General features: G+C 39.1%; 1 long non-coding RNA gene across 4 annotated transcripts in view; it reads left to right on the top strand.

The window, feature by feature from the left end:
- LOC116280648 (uncharacterized) overlaps positions 1–18,061 on the top strand; it is a 524,367-nt gene that overhangs the window by 493,072 nt on the left and 13,234 nt on the right. For 2 of the 4 annotated variants that reach the window (XR_012072552.1, XR_012072549.1), the window contains one exon: positions 7,739–7,875. The exons of the other annotated variants lie outside the window; for them this stretch is intronic. This is a non-coding gene — a long non-coding RNA (uncharacterized lncRNA). The remainder of the gene's footprint in view (positions 1–7,738; positions 7,876–18,061) is intronic. 4 annotated transcript variants of the gene reach the window in all.

Below are 18,061 nucleotides of genomic sequence, written 5' to 3'. Positions count from 1 at the left end.
AGCTACTGCATTCATAATTGCCTAATTGTGCTTGCATGTATCCAATTATCAGCTTGATTGGCCACTTACTCCATCAACAGCCAAAGTGGTTAGTTGCTTGTACAATTACCTGTATGCTTCATTCAGAATGCTCAGTTGTTCCTTCATTCATGTTTCAAGAAACTGTGGCTTCCAGTGAGTAAGCAGAACAAACTGTAGAAACAGGTCAATAATAAGAATATAAAAAGGAATCAGGAATTAAGTTGCTTAATTGGTTTTGATCATAATATGATTAACTTGTTCTTATAAATTGTATTATACCAATAATATTCATAGTATGACAGATTTCCCTAGATCGATCTTCCCCACATAAACTCAAGGATTAGTGAAGGAAGTTCACAAATACAAAAATAGATTTTTATTGGCAACTAATAATGATAAGGAATTAAATTACTGGATAATTAGTATGTAAATTGTGGTATGTTTTCAGAAACCTTAATGGACCAGGGTAGAAGATAGCCTAGGAAACACAACAGACTAAAGAAAGTTGAAGTTGCAAATAGCTAAAACTAGACTTAATCCCTGTATGGGGATGGCTGTGAGGAGGACTGACACAATGGAGGGAAGAATTTTATATGTGCAGTGGAAGAATAGTTGGAGTGCTGTTTTTTTTAACTGGACTAATCACACATAACATACAATTTACCATTTTAACTATTACTGTTGTCAAGTACCTTCACATTGTTGTGCAACCACTATGACCATCCATCTCCAGAACTTTTTCATCTTCCTGAACCAATACTTGGTACCCATTAAACATTAATTTCCCATCCCCTCTTTCCCAGCCCCTGGTAACCACTCATTTACTTTCTGTCTCTATGAATTTGACTACTCCAGGTACCTCATATAACTGGAAGCAGCAGTGTCTGTCCTTCTTTGATTTATTTCATGTCATACATTATCTTCAAGGTTAATCTGTGTAGAATATGTCAGACATTTCTTAATAATATTCTATTGTATGTGTATACAACATTTTGTGTATCCATCATCTGATGATGGACACTTGGATTGCTTCTCTTGTTTGACTATTGTGAATAGTGCTGCTGTGAACATGAGTGTATAAATATCTGTTTGAGCCTCTGCTTCAAGTCCTATGGGATATATACCCTGAAGTGGAATTGCTGGATCTTATGATAATTTTATGTTTAATCTTTTGAGGAACTACTGTATCATTTTCACAGGAGCTGCGTCATTTTACATTCTCACCAGCAATGCACAAGAGTTCCAATTTCTCCACATACTTGCCAACATTTATTTTCAATGTGTGGTTATTTTTTATCATTATAATAAACATCCTAATGAGTATGAAGTGTAGGTCATCGTGGTTTTGATTTACATTTTCCTAATGATTAGTGATGATGAGTATTTTCATGTGCTTATAGGTCATTGTGTCTCTTCTTTGGAGAAATTTTTATTCAAATATTTCTTGCTTATTTTTTCCTTTGGATTTTTTTAATTTGGTTTGGAAACAGTGCTTCTGATATCTAACTGCAGATAGGTATTCCTCAACCCAGACCAATTGAACCAGTGTCTGTGTAGGGATGAGCCTGAGCAGATCAATTTTTCCATCAGGAACAGTTAGAAAAACCAGATGAAAAAAATGTTTGATGGCGTAAGTGAGCTGCCAAGGCAACCAGAACTAGAAAAACCAAGTTACCAAGAGAGAAGCAGCACAGAGAAGTGAGCCAATGTTTGGTCACCACTTTCTCTCTAGGTGTATTTGATGTTTCTTAGCCATGGTATTAATCATAAGGGTCCAGGTGGAGGCAAGAAAGGCAGCGTTTTTTGCCAATCAAGTGGCATTTTTTTTTTTGTAGTCAAAAATTAAAGATTCTGTCTGCCATGGGAGCCAAGAAATGAGGAGCTAGGGCATTGGTGAGAAGAGAGGAACAGAGAATGAGCCCAGCATTTGGTGGTTTCTTCCTGTGGCATCTGCTGAATAAACAAGCTCGGGAAGTTAAATGAAAAACTTCAGACAGGCAAGCTTTTTCTTTACTGTGATGTCAAAGAGACAAAACATGGTATTCAGGATCTACAAAAGAAGAGACCCTATTAAACATTTTAAGCTCTCTGTTGAGGCTTAAGCTCTCTGAAAGGCTACATTTTAAGAGGAGGGCAAACTAGAGGTAAATTGGAGACTTACAAAAGTGACAACTTAATTGGAAATATTTTAGGTTTGTTTTATAACAGAAAATCAAGCAGTGTGATTTATCATATTGACTTAAAGTAGAAAATCACATGATTATCTGAACACGTAAAGAATAATTTTTGATAAATTTAAATACACAGTCATAATAACTCTTACCAAATTAAATCTAAAGAAAATTCTTTAACCTGTTTAACATTGCCTATAAAAAATCAACAGCAAACTTCAAACCTAAAGGTGAGAGAGAGCAAAACTTTTTCTGTGAAATGGGGCAAAATTCAAAGACACCTGCTATCAACACTTCCATAAAACTGAATTTGAGATTCCACATCTGTACAATAAGGAAAGATAAAAAACACAAAAAGAAACAAATAATAATTGGAATGGAAAATGTGAAACTATAATTATTTATAAATAATACTGCATGTAGAAAATCCAAATAAATTAGTATGAGAATACTGTAAGGCCTTTAGACATATTATTAAAATAGACAGTTATTTGTACTTCTGTGTCAGTCACAAACAGGAAATTTAATTCTACATGATATCATAAAAAATAAAAACCACTAATTTTCCAGTGAAAAGTCCAAACCATCTACACTGAAACAAACAACAAAACAACAGAAAAATATAGCCAAAAATATAACTGAGATGAATTAAAGAAAATCTGAATACCTGAAGGAAGACGCCACGTTCACAAATTGGAAGGCCTTGTGTTGTAAAGATGCTAATGTCCCACAGATTTTTCTGTACATACAAGGCAATCGATCAAAATCCGTATATTATTTTCTTGGTGTAAATTAATAAACTTCTTTTAAAAGGTACCTGGCAATATAAAGAGCTAAGCACAGCCAGGACAAACTTAAAGAGAAACAAAGCTGGAACACTTAATACTACCAGAAATCAAGATGGATCAGAAAGCCGTACACTAATCAGGACAGTATGATATTGGTACAAAAAAAATTAGTAGGCCAAGAAACAGAAACAAAAAAAAAAGATCCACACAGATAAAGTTATTTGCTTTAGAATGAAATCACCCTCTTAATAACACTGATTGTATAGGGACAAGGATGGTCTTTTAATAAATGATGCTTGGGCACTAGGATTTCCATACGGAAAAAAAGTAACTCCTTATGCCTACCTCACATCATAGATAAAACTCAGATCCAGATAGGGTGCAGATCTAAATATAAATGGTAAAACAATTAGCTATTTAGGATAATATCATGTTTTTGGAGAAAGCAAAGATTTCTTAAATGACACTCAAAAAGAATAAACTATAATGAAAAATACTGATGAACTGAACTTAATAAAACAAAGAAAACATTAAAAGAATGAAAATGCAAGCCCAACAGTGGGAGTGGATGTTTTCTTTCTTTCTTTTTAAATTTTTTTAAAGAGTGATTTATTTATTCATTTAATTTTTTGTGTGGGGGGAGGTATTTAGGGCTATTTATTTCTTAATTTTAGAGAGGTTACTGGGGACTGAACCCAGGACCTCGTGCATACTAAGCATGCACTCTACCACTGAGCTATACCCTCCCCACCAGGAGTGGATGTTTTCAATATGTATATGCCACAGTAGACTCATATCCACTGTATTTAAAGATCTTTTACAAATCTATACACTTGTACAGAATGTTAAGAGCACAGAATGTTAAAAGAAGAAGTGGCAGAAGCTATAACAGATACTTTCCATAAGAAGATATTTAAATGACTATTAAATATATATAAATGTGTTCAACCTTAGATACCAGAAAAATATAAATTAAAACCAGGGTGCAATACCTATCAGACTTGCTAACCGTTAAAGAGACAGACATTCTTAAGTGTCGCTGAGGCTGTGGAACTACAGAGACTGCTGTACACTGATGGCAGTGATGTAACTGGTACAGCATGTTTTGAAACTGGTTAGTAATACCTCCTAAAGCTGATCAGAAACACAAGTTATAAAGTGACCTTCCCAACCCTAAGAACATCTAACAGGAATGCACACATCTGTTCACAAAAAAGCACCTGAAAGAATGTTTAAAAATAGCATCAATTGTAATAACTACCTATTGTTAGTCAACAGTAGAACTGATGGATAAATTATAATATATTCTTCCAATGTAATGCTGTAGATTAATGAGGGAAAAAAAAAACATTGCTGGAAGCAACAGTGGATACATCTCACCAGTGTAATACTGAGAAAAACAAAGTACACACAAAGGAGCATACTCCGATTGCATTTATATAAATGTCAAAAGCCTGCTAAATTCATCTATGGTGTTAAAATACAGAATAATGATTATCTTTAAGGGGGAGTAGTGATGGAAGGGGGCATGAGGACGACTTCTAGAGCACTGATAGTATTCCTTATATTAACCTGGGTGATGGTGAGAAGATTATCTTTGAGTGACTTTATTAAGCTGGATGCTACGATTTGAGCAAGTTTATTATGCGATATTTCAGTAAACTAAATGAAAGCGGGAGAAAGCACACTCCCCTCTCTTTCCTTCCTGCTTCTTGGAATGTGAAGATGGTGGCTGGAGCATAAGCTGCTGTTGTAAATGAGCAGTCTTGACGTTCTCAGGAGGGCAGAGAGGGAACAGAGGAGGAGCCTGGTTCCAGATGACACCGGACAGCTATGCCAACCCTAACCCAACAACTTATGGGCCTGTCTTGATGTACTTTATCTTCTTGCCAAGTAAGAAATGGTTATTTCTTGAGCTCTGAACAGTATGATGAAATCAGTGTTCACACTGCCAGAGAGTTTAGACTGGATACTTCATCTTTGTGACAGAAACAACAACAGAAATTTAAAAGTTAACCATTCTGCAGACTCACTCTTGAATTTCTCCACCATTTCCATAAAAGATAAGGTCTCACAAAGAGATTAATGGAAAATATATAGATTTAATTATTTTTTCCACACACATTAACAAAAGCTGTAAAATGCGTTTTATTTATTGGGGCTGCTCTCTACCCTCGCGATTCTTCGGAGGACTTTTCCTCATCAGCACTCTTTGCCTGAGAAGAGTGATGACTTTTCTGCTGAAGTTAAGGTAATTCTACAGCTCAGCTTTAGTGAACACCCCTTAGCACATTAATGAATAATAGTTGTGCATTAGCAAACATGCTCCAGAGACAAAATCAAATCAAAGGGGCTTGGATGTTCATAAATTCTGACACCTCTAAGCCCTCAGTGAGAAACTACTTTATAATGAATCGCGTGGGTTACATGCAGTTCAGCAGGAGACTTAAGGCTTCACTGTGCTTGAATAAAGTGAAATTTAGTTGAGGATAAAAGAGCAACAATCATTACGAATTTGCACAAATCCTTAAGGATTTTCATTAAAATCGGACTTTCTTATCATCAGCTGTGTACATTCAGTGCTCGTCCAGGCCAGCTGAACTTCGGCAGTGTCCTCCTAGGCACTGTGGTGTAGGGACTGGTCACATAGTCTTTGAAAGTCTCTTACCCGCTCCCATTTATTTGAGTGGCTTTCTGGTGCTGGGATGGTAAGAGTCTCCACAGGGTGGCTTTGAGATGAAGTGAATCTCACATCACAGTGAGAAGATTGCAATGGTTATTGCTTCTTAAGAGGAGCAGGTGAAAGTTTTTATTAATTAAAAAGAAGAAGAATGCCAAGAACACTGGTAACTGGACACAGGTCTTGGTACATCTGCTGTCTTGACTTCTTTGTATAAATCGTCCCTTCCACTAATGTTGATGTCATCTTTTCAAAGTCTTCTGTTCATACCCTTTTCTGTTCTGGTCTTAACTTCTTCCCTTTCCATCCAGATTTCTTGCAGAAGCTGTTAATGTTTGCCATCTCCTTTTTCACACCTGTCATTCATATCTGAATTACAGTCTGGCTTATGTCCCTGACTTGCTAAAAACTGTCTGTTAACCAGGGAAAGTGTAGACATATAATAATTGTCTAAATAATTGTTTCTTAGTTACCTGCTCTGTGTGATTTACTTTGAGCTTACGTTTACTTGAGAAATTAATGTTCTATGCAGTTTCTCCTTGGCCTTCCAAACACAAAAACAAAAACCAAAAACATAAGGCTAGGAAAATTGAAAAATGCTCCACTGGGTTCCACATGACTGGTGAACATTTACTGGTGCCTCTTAGGTCTATAAGACACAGGATTCAGTTTGGACAATAAAAAAATGAATGCAATCCTTTTCCTAAGTATGTCTGGAGTCTACTTGCTTTTCTCTCTATCTCCTGCCACCTACTCGGCTCAGGCCAATTTAATTTCTTGCTTGTACAGCTGCCGTGACTTGCTAACTGGTCTCACCAATTCCTGCTCTCCTGCAATCCGTTATCTAATAATCACAGTGTCCTCCTTCAGACACTTTAATGGCTCTTAAGATAAAGAGCGCCGTTCTGCACCTGACCTCTGAGCCTTGTAGTATCTGGCTCCTGCTTTCCTCTCTAGCCTCATTTTGATGCCTTCTTGCTTCCTCTGCCAGGGGTACTGTCACACTGGCCTTTATTACATTGACATCTTTTCCAAGTCCTTTCCCAGTTCAGGGCTTATACCTTTGCTCTTCTCTTTGCTTAGAACCTTTGCCTCACTCCACCCCTACCAGTCTGGCCAGTTCCTAGTTATTTTTCAAGTTTCAGCTTAGCTATCACTTGTTCGGAGAGCCCTTCCCTTTCTCCACACAAAAGGCAAGGCCACCCTGTTACTTGTTTTGCTCATGGGCCCTGCAGCAATCCAGATGACTAGAGAATTTGGTTAAGAAAGCAACATGGGTTTAAGCATTGATAGGAGGGTCATCCAATACAAAAGCCATTTTTTTAAATGACCAATCTCTGAAAATTATTGGAAACGACGCATAAGCAAAAATTTTTAAACACCAGAAACTCACTCAACGACATGATACAACCTTTTAGTCTCATAATTTGAGATGCAATGCTTTCTAAACTACACTTCCATATCTTTGAATCTAAATCATACTGAACAAAAAATATTAGTTGCCTCAGTAAATTGGTGCTACAATATGAACCATGATATGGAATCATAAAAATAATTGGTAGAATCTCTTAGGGAGCCTCCCAAAACTTGTACCCTTCTTCTCCAACAAGGTCCTAAAAATTGGGTAAGAAAGCAGAAACGTGAAAGAAGAACCAAACTACCAATCTTAGGACTGGCCATGGCTGACGTATATGATGTCACTCTGTGTGACAGCCAGCTGGACCTGCTGCCCGAGCCCCAGAGTCAGGCACCCTTAGTAACTGTCCTGCCCGGTGTTTTCTCTAGTGCATCAGTGCTCCCGGGGGGAAGCCACTGTCTGAGAAAAAAGGGAGAGCTGAGCCCAATATGAGAAATTAATTCCTCTCCAATTTACCAATGAATACATGTCAGGGGACAAATTCTACATGGATTTTTTTATGTCCCTGCAAGGTCAGGGCCTTCTCGGCAAAGGGCATGTTTGAATAGTAAACAGCCTTGGAAGTTAGGGGTCATGTGTTTCTCCAGAAAGATTGGAAGACACACCTTTCCAGAAACATTCCAAGGTAATGATTATAATGCCCTCTCTTTCCCCTTCCCAGGGACGTTTGCTTCCTTTCCAGGGAGAGAGTACTCTCTCCAGGGCCAAGAAGAGGAGCTGTATCGGCAGTCCCGTACGCTGTGCTCAGCCTCCTACCGTCACGGTTCCTCTGCTGGGCTGCGGCCACCGCACACACAGGTCACCCCGGCCTTTCCCACGTTGCCCCTTGGGAACCCGGCTGTGGGGAACCAAGGCCAGATGCCGCTCTGGCTGCTCTGCTCTCTGTAACGAATGATCTGTCTGTTGACCCAGGGATTTTTATCATTTTATCACAGTTTCTGACTTAAGTTATTACCATTTCCCAAAGAGAGAGAGTTAAGAGACAAGAGAGGTCTATTGTGGTCTGGGACAACTCCTCTTTCTGGAAATTAGCAACAGGGAAAAGGGGATTCTTCATGTCTGCAGTGCTGGCGATGGTGATACGGGTGACAACACGGACAGCAGCCACAGTGCAGTCCTGTGCTCCGTGAAATCCTGCCTGTGATCTCTGTTCAAAGGACCTTCCTGTTGTTCCCTCTCTTAGCCCTTTAGCAATTTCATGGGGGAAGTACTTGTATTGTCTCCATTTTATAGAAGAAGAAATTAAAGTTCAGAAAGGTTAAGAAACATGCCCCACGTCATGATAACACGTGTAGAAAAGACTGAAGGTCCAGGTCTGCCTGACAAAGAATCCTTGTACTTTTCTACTAAATTACAGTGAAGGCACCAGAAGGAATGAGACTGTCAGTGTTGTTCCCCACTAAATTTCCGACACCTCTCAGGGTCCCAGACCCTCAAAGTATATGGGGGAGAAATATATATATATATATATATATATATATTCCATTGCTAAACTGTCACATCTCTGATTTCATTGTGCCTCTCTCTACCAGCCCTGTATCACTTACAAGTGAAAAAATCAAACTAGTTTTAATCATATCAAAATAAGTGTACATGGTGAAACTCTGAGGAATCTGTTACTTCTCAAGTTTATTTTGAAACACTAGCAGTGACAAAGAAATGAGATGAGGTTAAGTAAGGGATTATGTATTTATCACATCCTCAGAAACTCCCTGCAAAGAGCAGTCGCCACTTGAGTACAACAAACTGTTCAAACCAAGCCACTCTACCTCGCAGGACTTCTTAAGGAACAGCAGTGCTCACCCATTTCCATCTACCAAACACAAGAAACTTACAGCAAGTAAAGTTTGAAAGACTTTCTGTATGGAAATTCGTATGTTGTAATAGCTGGTGAAATGTACGCATCACACAAAAGTAAAATTTTTTCTTTTGCATTACTTCTAAGAAAAAGTTCTTAAAAAAGTGGGAGCAGGAAGATGATTTTACCTCTTTCTTCTTTAAGGCTGGCCAAGGTGGACTCTGCTTGATTACATGGCACAAGCATATCGACCAAAACAGTATCCGTCTCTGGCATAACTAAACATTTGCCCTCTAGTTTTATGAAACTCAAGTCCTGTGTTAACGATAATAGGTTTTTCCTTTTTTTTTCTTTTTAACTGAAGTATAGTTAATTTATAATGTGTTAGTCTCAGGTGTACAGCAAAGTGATTCAGTTATACTTGTACATATATATATATTCTTTTTCAGATTCTTTTCCATAATATGTTATTACAAGATATTGAATATATAGTTCCCTGTGCTATACAGTAGGGTTTTGTTGTTTTATCTATTTTATATATAGCAGTGTGTAGCTGTTAATCCCAAACTACTAATTTATCCCTCCTCTACATCCCATTCCCCTTTAGATAACCATAGTTTGTTTTCTGTCTGTGAGTCTATTTCTGATTTGTAAATAAGCTCATTCGTATTATTTTTTTAGATTCCACATATAAGTGGTATCATATGATATTTGTCTTTCTCTGTCTGACTTACTTCGCTTAATATGATAATCTCTAGGTCCATCTATGTTGCTGCAAATGCCATTATTTAATTCTTTTTTATGGCTGAAGAGTATTCCATTATATTTATATATTTATATACACCCATTCTTCTTTATCCAGTCATCTGTGGATGGACATTTAGGTTGCTTCCATGTCTTGGCCACTGTAAATAGTGCTGCTCTGAACATTGGGGTGCATGTATCTTTTTGAATTAGGGTTCCCTCCAGATATATGCCCAGCAGTGGGATTGCTGGATCATATGGTAACTCTAGTTTTAGTTTTTTAAGGAACCTCCATTCTGTTTTCCATAGTGGCTGCACCAATTTACATTCCCAACAACAGTGTAGGAAGATTCCTTTTTCTCCACACTCTCTCTAGCATTTATTATCTGTGTACTTTTTAATGATGGTCATTCTGACCAGTATAAGGAGATACAAATTAGTGACAGTATTTTTTATCTCACAGAGTTTCTGTAGGTCAGGAATCTTGCAGCTTAGCTGGGTCCTCTGGCTCAGGGTCTATCCCAAGACTGCAGTCAAGGAGCCAGCTGATACTGTAGTCATTGTAAGACTTTTCCTGGGGAGAATTTGCTTCCAACCTCACTCATGTGCTTATTAGCAGGATTCCATTCTTCATGGGTTCATGGGGCTGTTACCTACGACTGTCCTCAGTTCCGTGCCACAGGGGCCTCTCTATGGGAGCTCATAACTCGGAGGCTTGCTTCCTCAAATCAAGTGGACAATAGAGTGAGAGAGGATTGTGGCAAAGAGGAAGCCACAATCTTGTTGTAACCTGTCTTAGTCTGTCTAGGCTGCTATAACCACATACCTGAGACAGGGTGGCTTAAACAGCAAACATTTATTTCTCACAGTTCCGGAGGCTGGAAAGTCCAAGGTCCAGGCACTAGCAGATCTGGTATCTGGTGAGAGCTTGCTTCTTGGTTCATCGATGGCCATCTTGCTGTGTCCTCCCAGGGCAGAGCTGCTGAGGGAACTTTCCTTTTATAAGAGCACTAATCCCATTTGTGAGGGCTCTGCCCTCGTGACCTAATCACCTCCTAATGGCCCTACTTCCAAATACCATCACACTAGGGATTAGGTTTCAACATACGAATTTGGCATGGGGAGGGGAATTGAGGGGAGGGGGAAAATAGCATAACACACTCTTGGAAGAGACATCTCCTAATCTTTGCTGAATTCTAACTGTTAGAAGCAAGTCTCTGAGTACAGCCCACACTCAAAGGGATGGGACTGATGATACAGAGTATGAATACAAGGAGGTGGAGATGGTTGGAAGCCATTCCAGAAGCTACCACCACAGGTGTAAGAGCATTCCTTCCTGTTACTGAAAGGATACCGGGTTCCAGGTGCAAAAGAGAAGGCACCACCATGGCTCCTGGTCTAGTCTTCTGCACTCTGCGGGCAGAGGCAGGGGCGTGCATTACCTCTGGGCAGGTCTCTACTCTCCCACTTTCATGTTGGACTTGGAGCTCCTGATTTCACCACGTCACTGATCTCCTGTCTTTAGCTACCTTTCTTGGTTCCCTGAAAAATAATTTCTGAAGAGGAAAAATGAAATTACAGCGAGTGCACAGAAACCCTTGTGTTTGCTTCAGCTGCAGTGCCCTCCCACATGATTTCTGAGTCACTTCTTTAAAGGATTAAGGATATCCAGTAACTTAGCCAATAGTTCTTCCTGCAAGTCATGGTATTTTTATGGTTTTTTTGATGGCAGTTGATCCACAGAAAAGCTACATTTTGTGTGTGTGTGTGTGTGTGTGTGAAATAAACTTGTGATAGTGATATAAATGACATTAAACCACAAATTTTTCCTACTTGAAGATCTCTAACTTGGTCCTTCACCATAAAATAGAAGTTTCAGTCTGATTTTTTCAAACATTTCATTTTTTAGAAGACACATTTTATAATCAATGCTGATATATATTTAGGACCAGTTCATGATTTGTTTTGATCTTTGTTTTTCTTTTTCGTACCCAGTTATGAAGCTGTCCTTAACCCAATGGAGATAGCAAAAATGAAATAAAGCAAATACATGAGAAATATTCTTACTGGGAGAAGTGTATTTTGGTTTTGTTGTTTAAGTTTGCTTTTTCATTTGCCTGCTGGCTTTTAAATGACAGCACATACTTTATGCAATCTGAAAATAGAGAATTTGGGGAATCCATTTGTTTTGGTTTTGAATAAATACCAAAAGCTGAAGGTGTGCCTTAAAAAACCTGAAGTTTTGGGGAGAAGGTCTAAACCTTCTAAGAGCCTCCAGTCTGTATGCAATGAGGGAAAAGCCTGTCAATCAACTTGAGACTGTAGTCATGAGACCAGAGCAAAATTCATCACAAAGAGGCTGGGAGATGGTCACTGGAGTCCAGTTGGCTCCACAGCAGCCAATCTCTCTTTTCAAAGGAAAATGAGATAAAATTCCGAGTGGTTTATTCAGAAAGCCTGGGCATCTAAATGGCAATATAACCACTTATTACTCTTATTTTTCAATGATTTCTGGGCTCTTTTCTAGACACAGAATACTTCTAAAATATCCAAAATTCAATCAGCCAAGCAACTGTCTTTCCTGTGTATGTCAATGACTTTAATAGGAAGTGAGGTTTTGTGTCCATCTTAATTGCATTTATTATCACAGACTAACCTTGTAATTCAGATAAAATGCTGACAACCTGATGTTAAGGAAGGGTAAGAATTTTTTAATGCATTTATTCTGTATAAACCAACCATGTATTCTATACAATTTATTACTCTTGGCATTGGGAAAAGAAAGATAAATATCCACTTTTAAGGAGCTCACAATCCAACTGGGGTAAGAAATGCACATATAATAACTCTACTATAAGCAAACTTCTATTTTCCTGGGAAAAAACCATACAGAAAGTTTTTACTTCCACCGATTTCAAATTCAGACCTATAAAAAAAATGGCTTAGAAATATTTTGGTCTTGAGCAGTTTTTGATTAAAATTATGTGATTCATATTTGACAATTTTTAATTGACTTTATCTGTTTTACATATTGGATTTAAATATATAAGTAGAGGAAAAATTTGCTTCCATAATCAAGGAGGTTTGTAGCAATTGTCTTAGACTTAGAAGGCTCTTATCTCAGAAAATATCTTTGTAAACTGCTTTGGTGGACGTAGTAAGGGTCTTTCAACCTGACCTAAATGAGACAGCTTTATATGGAATATGCAAATCGCACTGCATCAAAATACAAGAAACATGTTCAGTTCCTTCTGCTATGTTTGTGAACCAGAATGTGGCCAATATGGTGGTGGGAGTGACTCTCGAGTGCACATGAAGTAGAAAAGAGGATTTTTGGAGGAAAGTTTATTCTGCAACATGGTACCAAGTGAAATCTAAAAAGATGACCAATAAGAAGATGCTTAGTGACTTTTAGAAATCATTTAAATTGTAAGTTGTTCCTTACTCAAATTTTGCTAAAATTATCCAAACATCACCTCCATAATCTGCAAAATGTCAATAAGAGCTTGATACTAATAGCCGTGCTTACTGTGTTAGAGTAGAAATGAAGGAAGAGCTGACCCAACCGGGGTCAATACAAGGGAACGGAGAGCGCGTTTCAGAGGTGCTGAAACAAATACTTATGAGCTGGGCAACCGCAGAAAAACAGACTGCAGACCCTCAGGAGGCAGACTTCAGGCAAGCCTGTCTTCCCCCAGGACAGACAGGAAGAACACACTTGGTAGGGGTTGAGGTGGGAATTAATCCTGCTATTATATGGAGGCAAGGTTTAAGCTTTTCTTTCTTTTGCCATCTCTTTCTTTATTTCTATTTTTTAAGTGGTAAGATTTGGATTATAAGTGTGAGAGACTGAATATACAAAGGGAAAATAACCAGATCATATATAAAAAATAAAACTCCGACCCACAACCTGTATCAACCTGCAGGAAACCTACCTCCTTATCTGTAACACGCAACTCAGGAAGCCTGCCTGCTGCAAGTCAGAATTATAGGAAGCCTGGTTACTCTCTCTAGTGACAGTCCAGCAAGCTGAATAATAACGTCTGTAATAATTGGCCCAGAATGGCCGGCCGAGACTTGATTACTAACTGACAGCTTCCCTGATTTTTACCCCTGCTCCCAATTCAGGATCAACCAGAGAAAGCCAAAATGCATACCTAACCAACCGCACAGGAGTCCCCACTTCTAGTGAGCCCTGCTGCAGTTCCCCAGGACAACAGCCTCTAATTGGGCCATGCCCGAAACCTTCCCTCTTTCCACTAGAAAGCTTTCCCACTCCTCTGTTTCCCTTTGAGTCTCTCGCAAAACACAGGTAAAGGTGGCTGTCTCCCTTGCGAGACAACAACTCTGATAAATAGTCTTTGCTTTCTCATTTGGTTGGTCTTCATTTATTTCCACAAGTGTAAGATTTTGTTTAAAGAATGAATTGAGCAGGGAGGGTATAGCTCAGTGGTAGAGTGTGTGCTTAGCATGCATGAAGTCCTGGATACAATCCCCAGTACCTCCATTCAGATAAATAAACCTAATTACCACCCCACAGAAACAAACAAAAAAAGAATGAATTGAGCTTTGAGCCCTCTCCCCACCCAAAGAATTAAAAACCATTATGTACTCTAACATTTCTGTTACACAGATGGGAAACTTGATTTTGAAAACAATATTTAACTTGCGTTAGGCCAGTGATTCTCAACCTCCTGCACTTTAGAGAATCAACTGGGCGTTTTGCATATGTCTTATGCCAAGGCTTTCCCTTAGAGAAATCAGGGTAAAGTCAAGCAAAAAGATGTATTTTAAGAACTTCCTGGAAAATACCAATGGGCCGTGTCTTAGGTAAAATTCAGATACAAACTCAGGAAACGGAACTCTTCCCTCTTTCCCATTAACTCGTGGCATTTAAACCCCTTCATCTCAATGTGAAATAAGCAGGAGAATCCAAATAAGTCCTGGCTAGAATCCAAGTACCAGGCAGCCTCACCTGTCTGGCTTTCCTTTGTCATATTTGTTACAGTGACCTGTAGGTTGTCAAAATAGGGCCGCTTAGTCAAAGAGGATTCCCACAAAGCTTCACTCAAATAACAGGTCTTCTTATTTTACACACACTTCTGACAGGTTTGGAAATCTGGTTTTCAGATTTACAGCCTCGTTGAAAGGGGCAATGCTTCATGCAGGTTGTTTGATTGCCTTGAGAAATGACACCAAGAGCAATGGAGGAACTGGGAAACCTACAAAGCCACAGGACCTGCAAAACTGCTATGCCACACATCGCAGCAGGTCCTATCTTTGGGAAAAGGAAAAAAAAGTCCAACTTAAGTAACTGAAACATGTATCTGTTATAATTTGGCTAAAGGCATCAATTCCAGTTATTCTGACAACCAGGTATTTTGAGTGGCATGTTCTTTGAGATTTTTGCATAGCAGCTTTCAAAATTTTCTAATACTGTGTACAGTTTAGACAAGAAGAAATGAGAAGAACTGTTCCAGCTTTGCTCCAAAAAAATGGTTAGCTACTGAGGTATATCTTGCAAAGACTAATATGTCAGTTAAAGCTGTGAACTTTACTCCATTAGGAATGTATCTTAGCAAAAGCCATTTTTCACAATGTTATTCCCCTAGAATTTTTTTTAAGTTGACTTCTGGTATCCACATCATGTGAAAGAATCCTTGGTTGCAATATTCTCGGGAAATCCTCAGGGATAAACCACAACTCTAGTCAACACTCAGTATGTAGACACTGTCCTCTACCAAGCCTTGGGTGCCTGCCAGTCCTAATCTTTACAATTTGTGGCCTAAACTAATAAACCATTGCCCTTGACTAACCTGCTTGAAGGGTGTATCTGAATTACACAAAGGCAACAGCAGACAATATGTATATTCATTTAATACTTAATATTCCTTTCCTGCATACACTTTAGTGAACACCTAGCATATTGCCTGTAATGGTGCTTGAAATGAGGTGGCAGCTTTAGTAATAATAAATGTAACAAAAATATTCATTTAAATGGAGATCACAATAAATTTGAAACATTGTAAGCAATGTTTACAAGGTTCCTCAAATCCAAATATGGAAAATATTTGCATGTTTGATGTCACTTTTCATTCAAATATTTGCCACGTAAGATACCTCTGAATAGACTGCAGTTAACAGCTCCCCACAGATAGACATCAAGTGTCACCCTCCTTAGTTCACAGACTACGCCCAGGCTAAGCCAAGTGGAATGAAATTAAAAGGCATTAGTTATTTACATTAGTTACTTTAAGTGATTGTCAAAGGGGTAACTTAAAGTAGGTTGAGTGGCACCTACTGTCTGAAGAGTCTAGTTCCTGATTAAAAACCCATATGTGATTTTTCAGGCCTGACATAGGTGATGACAGAGACTGAAGCCGGGAGGCCTCACTGGGAAAGCTGCACTTCCTGCGCAGACTTGGTGCTTGGCCAGCATATCGCTGCCTCTGCAGGGAGGTGCAGTCAAGGACACAGGCCCGCCTGGCTGGTCAGGCTCTTACACATGTTGAAACCCCCAGCCCAGGCACCGTCATTCCTAGGTCTCTTTATCTGATGCCTGAGGCAGAGATCTTGTTCAGGCATCTCTGCTGAGACCTCCTTACGGGGGTGGAAGGGAGAGGTGGAAAATTTGCAGGCAGTTTTCCCCATGCTGACCCAGTACTTTCCCACTCCTAGTCCTCCCCCTCGCCCTTCCTCCAAATCCAGAGTCCAAAAAGCTACTTGATAAGGCTTTTGTTGGGGATCCTTCAACAGGGAGGGAACCCCAAGTTTGTGCTGATCCACCTGATCCTCCATCAGTATGCTGTTCCCTGGGAGAAAATGGAAGAGGAGGGGTCGGCATCTTCTCTGACTTTAGACTCTTAAACCATCTTAGTAAAGTAAGGAAAGTGGTTAACTCTTGAATCTCTGGCTTGTTACTTTAATCAGCTGCTCCTTACACCTGACGGCTCAGCACTGCCTCTCTGAGCTCTGCTGACTTCCTGACACTGCCCGCATCAGTCTCAATCCATATTTTCATCCAATCCCCAAAGAAGGCGCATGAAAAAACATTTCTACATTATTAAGAAGCCTTAAGAATTTCACATTAGTGTACTTCATTTCTATAATTTTAGGGGAGTGTCTTGTATTAAAACCCATAAATGCTTCAAGAGGGACTGACTGTCAGAATATTTGGGACTTCTCTAAGCCAGAAAGAGAAAGAAAAATACCATATGATATCATTTATATGTGGAATCAGAAAAAAAGACAAACTTACTTACAAAACAAATAGACTCACAGACATAGAAAACAAACTTATGGTTACCGGGGGGACAGGGGGTAGGAAGGGATAAATTGGGAGTTCAAGATTTGCAGATACTAATATACACAAAATAGATAAACAACAAGTTCATACTGTATAGCACAGGGAACTATATTAAATATCTTGTAGTAACTTATGGTGAAAAAGAATATGGAAACGAATAGACGTATGTTCATCTATGACTGAAGCGTTATGCTGTACGCCAGAAATTGACACATAGTAAACTGACTATACTTCAATAAAATATATGTATATATAAGAAATTTGGGACTTCTCCATCCTCCGCTGGATGATTTGATTAATTCCTCTACCACACACTGACTATGCCACTGTCACTCCTTAACAAACCAAGACCCTCCACTCTCATACTCTACCAACCTTGGGATCACCCAAGCCTAATCTCTTTGTATGTTTCAGTTCTGACCCAAACGTTCCTCTTTGATCTGTGCTCATTTTTGACTACATACCTGTTGTTACTATAGCTTAATCTTACTGAGCCACACAGGACAGACTTGTGGAGAGTTTTATTTCAGGAGCCATTCAGCAAGGTTTATACTCATTTTTTGTAGGCAAATACACTTCATCTTTCTTTAAGTCCTATAATTGAATCCAACCCTTCCTGGGAAAGCCTCCAGCATGATTTATACATAACGAGTATTCTAGATTGACAAAAAGCTGTTGGATGCCAAGCAACTCATTCCCAGGGCCCTGGATCCAAAATAGGGAGACTAACCACACAACTGGGAATTGGAAATGGATTATATGGGAAAGCGAAAATGAAATACTGAGATGCTGGTGGTGATGGCGCTGGTAGTCGGGTGTGACGGTGATGTGGGAGGCTGAGACCTGATCTTAATAGTTCTTTGTATCCACAGACAACTTCTTCCGATATGTTTGTTTGAAAAGCACAAAAACAGCTTCACAAAGCCTCTTTATAATAAAAGAAAACATCTTTGTGCTATAAAAAAGCATCACACTTGCTTAAGTAGAGATTTTCCCAGAATAAGAGACGACAGAGAAAGGCTCGGAAGCTCCTAGGCTCTGGTTGTTTCCCTTGTGCCTGAGAGTACATAAAAGCGGCCTCGCCCTGCCAGGGTTGACCCTTTTTCTTGGGGTGAGTGAGCCAAGTAATAGATGCA

This window comes from Vicugna pacos, chromosome 5 (genome assembly GCF_048564905.1).
Source record: "Vicugna pacos chromosome 5, VicPac4, whole genome shotgun sequence".
Taxonomy (NCBI): Eukaryota; Metazoa; Chordata; class Mammalia; order Artiodactyla; family Camelidae; genus Vicugna; species Vicugna pacos.
Note: the sequence above shows the minus strand (reverse complement) of the source record. Positions and strands in the feature narration are given on the sequence as shown.